The following is a 6,520-nucleotide window of genomic DNA, read 5'->3' as shown; positions in this document are numbered from 1 at the left end:
GAACATACATCATGACCAAGCAGGCTTCATCCCGGGAATTTAAGGATGGTTGAATGAATGCAAATCAATAAGTGTAATAAATCACATAAACAAAAACAAGGACAAAAAGCACACGCTCTGACTTGTTGTAGAAAAAGTCTTTGATCAAAATCAAACACCCATTCATAAGAACCCTAAAAAAATAGCTATAGGTTGACTTAATCTCATGAAGGCCATTCATGACAGACCAACCATCTACATATTACATGAGGAAAAGACTAAAGCCTTTCCCTTTAAAATCAGGAAGAAGCTGGGCATGGTGGCGCACACTTGTAATCTCATCACTTGGGAGGCTGAGGGAAGAGGATTGTTGTGAGTTCGAGACCAGCCTGGGCTACAAAGTGAGCTGAAAGCCAGCCTAAACTGCACAGCAAGACCCTGTCTCAAAAAGAACAATAAAATAAAATAAAACCATGAACAAGACAAGAATGTTCACTATCACCACTCCTGTTCAATATAGTACTTGAAACACTAACCAGAGCAATTATGTAAGAGGAATAAAAGGATATGTGTAGGAAATGAAGAAGTCAAATTACCATTATTCACAGATGACATGATCGTCTGCACAGAAGACCCTCAAAAAATCCACCAATGAACTCCTAGAATTAAACAAATTGAGTACTGTACCAGGATACAAAATCAGGACATAAAAATCAGTAGTATTCATGTATACTAATAATGAACTCACTCAGAAAGAAACTAGGAAAAATTACTATTCACAATAGCATCAAGAAAATGTAAATACTTAGGAATTACCTTAGCAAAGGATGTAAAAGATCTCTACAATGAAAACTGCACTACTTTAAAAAAAAGGGAAATTGAAGAGGACATCAGAAAATTGACTAATATCCCCTGTTCCTGGGTAGTCAGAACCAATATTGTCAAAATGGCCATACTTCCAAAACTGATATGTAGATTGAGCACAATCCCAATTAAAATACCAATAATATTCCTCACAGGACTAGAAAAAAAATAATTATAAAATTCATGTGAGACCAAAAAAGACCCAGAATAGCATAACAATCTTGGGCAACAAGAACAAAGCATGAGGCATCACAATCTTGGATTTCAAGTTGTATTACAAACTACAGTGATAAAAACAGCACGGTATTGGGACAAAAACACACAGGTAGATTAATAGAATAAAAGAGGATGCAGAAACAATCCCAAGCACATTTAGCCACATGATCTTTTAGAAAAAGGCCAAAAATGTACACTGGAGGGCTGGGGATATAGCTCAGCAGCATTGTGCCTGCCTGGCCAGTGCAAGGTCCTGAATTCAATTCCCGATACAAAAAACAAAACAAAACAAAACAAAACCAGAAACATACACTGGAGGAAAGGTAGCCTCTTTGACAAATGGTCCTGGGAAAACTGGCTATCTACATGCAGAAGATAGAATCTAGACTCATGTCTCTCATTATGTGCTAAACTAAAGCCATATGGATCAAAGATCTAAATATTGAAACAAAAACACTTAATCTGCTGGAAGGTAAACTAGGTAACTTTTTAAAGACAGGCAAGGACTTTCTGAACAAGTCAGTTGCACAAAAAATAACAAATGGGTGACATCAAATCAATAAATGAAGACTCAACAAGTGGGATTATATCAAGTTAAAAAGCTTCTGGACAGCAAAGAAAACAACCAACAGAGTGCAAAGACAAAAAATTTTGCAATCTATTCCTTTCACTGAAGACTAATATCTAGAATATATAGAGAACTCAAAAAAAAAAAATTAGACCACCAAAAATAAAGGACTCAAAGAATGGGCAACTGAAATGAGTAGAAACTTCTCAGAAGAAGTACAAATGGCCAGTAGATACATGAAAAAATATTCAACATCCCTGCCCATTAGAAAAATGCAAATTAAAACACTGAGATGCCATCTTACTCTGGAAAGTGGCTGTCATCAAGTAATCAAAATAATAACAGACACTGGCAAGTCAGGGGAGAAAAAGAAACCCTTCTAGATGGTTGGTGGGAATGTAAACTACAACCACTGTGGAAATCAGTATGGAGGTTCCTCAAAAAACTGAAGCCAGAAATTCCATTTGACCCAACTATTCGCCTTCTAGGTATCTTCCTGGAAGAGTTAAAGATGTCATATGACAGTAATATTTGCACTCCCAGGTTTATGGCAGCACTCACTAGTCTCCAAGAAGATTCCTATTTTTAACATTTATCTGGGTGATTTTGAGGAAATGGATTGCATTCATTGAACATGCTCAATGCTCTTCTGGGTTAATTCTTTCCTTCAAAGGTCTGCCAAATACTGCATTGGGTGGGGCGAACATAGTGTTAAACAAGGCAGGGGTGGAAAGGACCAGATGGTAAACAGGTCAAATGATGAAACACATGGTACATCCATCTAGCTTTAAATAGGTGACGATATGAAATCAAAGTGTTGTAAACAACTAGAAACAGAAGTGTCATTTGGATGTACTGGTCAGTGTGACCAGAGGTTAGTGATGTGACATACGATACTTTTATTCCAGTTATTAAAAGGCCTCCCTGAGCTTCCAGAGTGGAAACAGGGATGCTTCTTAGAACAGCACATGTTCAGACCAGAAAAATAGTGAAGAGGGGTGGTAGCAAAGGCCCTGGGCCCTGGGTCCTGGGCCTCAGCAGAAGCCCAGCCCAAAGGTGTGTTCCCCTTTAAGAGTCTGAACCACAGGGGAGGGGTTGAGGGCTGCTGTGGCCAGCGGAGGGCCGCAGGTCTCTTGTGGGAAGAGCCTTCCCTTGGAGAGCGCGCGCACGCGCGCGGTGCGGGGGCGGTCCTTGGGCGACTCCGCATGGCTGGGTCGGGCCCCGGATGAGGAAGTGCGGGAGGACCATAGAGACGGAGCGGCAGTAGTGGCCCGAGCGCCCACGGGCTTTCGGGTCCGCAGGCTCAGGTAGAGTTGGCGGTGATCGGGCTGCCTCTGCAGAGACCAAGCTGGAGGGGCAAGCGCAGGACGCGGAGCGGGTCTCAGGGTAAGAGGCTGGAGGTCAGAAAGCTTCCGGCATAACTGCCCGGCCCCGCAAAACCCTGCGGGGACCCTCTGTCGGGCGGTGCTGGGTAAAGGGGGGTCCGGCGCCCCCCTCCCCCGCCCCGGGGGCGCGGAAGGGAACGGAGGCTGCGCTCTTGCGGGCGGCAGAACGACCCAGACAGGCAGGAGGCCAGGCCTCGCCTCCCTAGAGGAAAATGGGTTCTTCACATCCTGCGTCGGGGGAGACTCCTGCATCGGCAGGGGTCCCACAACTTCTTGTGGAGGACGGCGCCCCTTGTCGTGGGCTTGCGCTCTCCCTTGGCTCTCGGACCGCTGTTAGCGGAGAAAGACTCTCCAGGATGCGGCAGGAATTCTGAACTTACCCGTAAGGGGTATCTCCCCCCGCACCCCCGCTTTTGGTCAGCGCCCTGCAGGTGACGAGGGAAACTCAACTTTTCTCGGAGTGACAGAGGCGATCTTCCTTCCCCCTATGAATAGAATTAGAGTACCTTCTCGCCTTCATTTTTCACCTTAACCCCAACATTTAGGGAAAACACTGAATTTACTTTATGGCGTTAGAAGCCAGCGGGGCACCCCCCCCCCTCGCCCGCCGCCGTCGCCGTCATGTCCCTCACTTTTCTTCCTTCGAGTTGCTTGATGTGCGATGGGCTCCTTTTCCCTTGCACAATTAAGAACGTGACTTTCGAAGAAGTACGATAGTTTCAAGCCTGTATCTTCCACTTAACAGCTTTGTGACCTTGGCTCATGACTTAAGTTTTCATTGGCCCATCTCTAATTTGGGAACTCTTAGAATTGTTGAGGAATAAGGGAGAATTTGTGTAACTGCTTAGTACATAGTAAATTTTGCTAAGTTGTTCCTATTAATTTGTTAAGAAAGAAAACCATTATCTTGCACAAAGCAGCGGCAGATGTTTTTGTGCCTGCCGATCCCTCTCTCCTAGCCCATAATAACAAGTGTTCAGTGTGTCCTTTCTGCAGAAAAGGAAGACTTTCCCCACCCCAGGGTGAAGAGCCAATCTCTTAGATTCTACTATATTCTGTTCCCCAAATTAATAAAGAGGACCTCACTGAAAATAATCAGAAAAAAAAAAAAAAAAAAAAAGACAGCTTTTGGGAGCAGGTCAGTACTCTTAAGAGGAAGCGACATCAGATGCCAGAAGTCAGCCTTTCCTTTGTCCACTGAACCTATCACTTCTTACTGGTTAGAGGTGGCCTTTCTCGTTGCCCTTGCTTGCTCCAGTGACAAAAAAAGAGCTTCCTTCTATTTACACAGCCTCCTCTGCATGTACCACCCCAGAGTATGATTCTGACTTCTTCCTTTTGCTTGCTCTCCCGAGAAAAATAAAGACTACCTTTAAAGGAGAGGAATCAGTTCTATCTATATGGACTGGTACAGAAGGTTCCCTTTCTCCTCTCCCACTGAAAAAGAGAAAAATCTTTTATCCAAGGAGTCTTTGTGAGTAGAAGCCAGGAGCATTTCACTGTTTCATTCCGTGCGTGGAGACAGAGGGGTCCTTTTTCTGCATGCTAATAAAGGGAGGAAAAGGGAAACAGTGCTTGATGCTTTTGAGATTTCCTACACACTCCATGTTGAAGAGCTGAGCCCTATTTAGTATATGTGCTTCTCTGTCTTGCTTTCAGTTTGCCTTGAGATTGTATTAAACGGTTTTTCTTTCTCTGTCCCTCAAGAAGAGGCCCCTTCTCCTTCCCTCATGGAGGGATCGGCTACAGTGACTGAATCTTTGGAAAAGAAAGCCCCTTTTTCAAGGTGAAAGGAGTGTTGCGAACTTCTGAGGGCCTGATCATTATTGTGAGTATTGTTCTTTGACACAAGCATGGCAGCCTCTGGTGTTATTAACAGCCCCTTTATTGGAATTAAAGGGAGGGAGGCCTTCATTCAGTGTTGGATTATTGGGGCACATGGTTTTCTGTTTCCTTTGTTCGTTTCTTTGATTTTCCCCCCTAATTTTTGCTTTATTGCTATGATTTTTTTTTTTACCTATGGAACTTTTGTTTTGGAGAGTGTTGAATGACAAGTAATTGCCACTGGGTCAGGTTTTTAGTATTATAAAATATTCTAATGAGGTTGAGAGCTATAGAGTTAATCCTTAACTGGTTTTTTATTTTTGTTTTTCATGGGTGTTTTTTTTTTTTAGATGGAGGGTGTGGAATACGAATTAATACTGCCTAATTACCTGAAGGCAGATTTAAAAGTTTTCCTTTTTTTCTTTTTTCTTTTCTTGTATGTAAAGTGTTCTTAAACTACCTCAGATGCCCTTGAGTACTTGTGGGAGGGGATTCGTCTGAGCTCTGTGACCCTGTTGTTGGGGTCTGTAGGTGTTCTATGCTGAAACAAAGAAAAAGAAAAGTTATCCTTTAGAGTCTTGGGGTTTTTAAGGTTTTTAGAATCCTTTGCGATTATTTCATCTAACTTGTTCATTTTATACGGGGATTAAAACAAATCCAGGAAAGTTCGCTTAACTTTCACTTACCGCCCTGGAGGCTATGTGGTTAGTGTATGGAGTCAGAATAGGGACCTTAGCCTCCTGACTTGGAGACCAGCTATGAGACTGCTGTGTTCAGTGCTTTTGCATTTGAAATGGAAATAATTGTTTCTTTTTTCTTTGAAATAATTGTTCTGAACTCAAAATAATTTCTTTCATTAGAATAATTTTACTGCATATTTTGTATAAGCATTAGTTGCTTTTGCAGGACTAAATCCATTCCCTAAATCTAATATTGATTTGTGTTATGGTAAAGATGACAAGCCAGTAACAGCTGGCAAGAGTCATTCTCCAAACAGTGGTTTATTTTTTGCTTAGACCTCGAAATAGTAATTATCTGGTGTCCTCATCCAGTGGGATGATTGTAAGTACTGGGAAGGATTAAGCTGTAAATAAATCTCCATTCACATTTTATAAGCTTGTGTTTTTTCTTTTACTTTAGATTTGTTTTAATACTTTTTTGTTCCTTTTTTTTTTTTTTTTTGTCTTTTTGAGACAGAGTCCTGCTATGCAGTTCAGGCTGACCTTGAGCTCACTTTGTAGCTCAGGCTGGCCTCAAATTCTCAAAGATCCTCCTGCCTCAGCCTCCCGAGTGCTGGGATTACAGGCATGCATGTACCACCACGCCCTGCTGTTTCTTGTTTTAATATTTGTAAAACTTTGATGGTTGAAGCAGAGAGCTGATAATTGGAGAGATTCTGATAAGATAAAGAGATAAAACATCAGTGTTTTTTATTGCTATGCATTTAGGTTTGGGGAAATAATAGAAAAAAAATGTAACAAATAATTCATACCATTTTTTGTTTGTTTTTTCTAAAAAGTACAGCATACAGGTAAGTCATTGGTGATCTAGCTCATTACTCAGGATAGCACTATTAAAATTGAGCTGTTAGGGCTGGGGATTTAGCTCAGCGGCAAAAGCGCCTGCCTGGCAAGCGCAAGGTCGTGAGTTCGGTTCCCGGTACCGGAGAAAAAACAAAAACAAA

At 42.1% G+C, this 6,520-nt stretch overlaps 1 protein-coding gene across 5 annotated transcripts in view; it reads left to right on the top strand.

Annotated features, from left to right (window-relative positions):
• Nucleotides 1-2,828: 2,828 nt before the first annotated feature.
• The window catches only part of Prr14l (proline rich 14-like), a 72,566-nt gene continuing 68,874 nt past the window's right edge, over nt 2,829-6,520 (top strand). For 4 of the 5 annotated variants that reach the window (XM_013520343.1, XM_013520342.1, XM_013520341.1 and 1 more), the window contains exons 1-2: nt 2,829-3,013; nt 4,720-4,840. The gene's annotated coding sequence lies outside the window, so the exon portion shown is untranslated. The remainder of the gene's footprint in view (nt 3,014-4,719; nt 4,841-6,520) is intronic. The other variant, XM_013520339.1, reaches the window with a different exon arrangement.

Source organism: Chinchilla lanigera, unplaced genomic scaffold (genome assembly GCF_000276665.1).
Source record: "Chinchilla lanigera isolate Chin_1 unplaced genomic scaffold, ChiLan1.0 scaffold00054, whole genome shotgun sequence".
Classification (NCBI taxonomy): Eukaryota; Metazoa; Chordata; class Mammalia; order Rodentia; family Chinchillidae; genus Chinchilla; species Chinchilla lanigera.
Note: the sequence above shows the minus strand (reverse complement) of the source record. Positions and strands in the feature narration are given on the sequence as shown.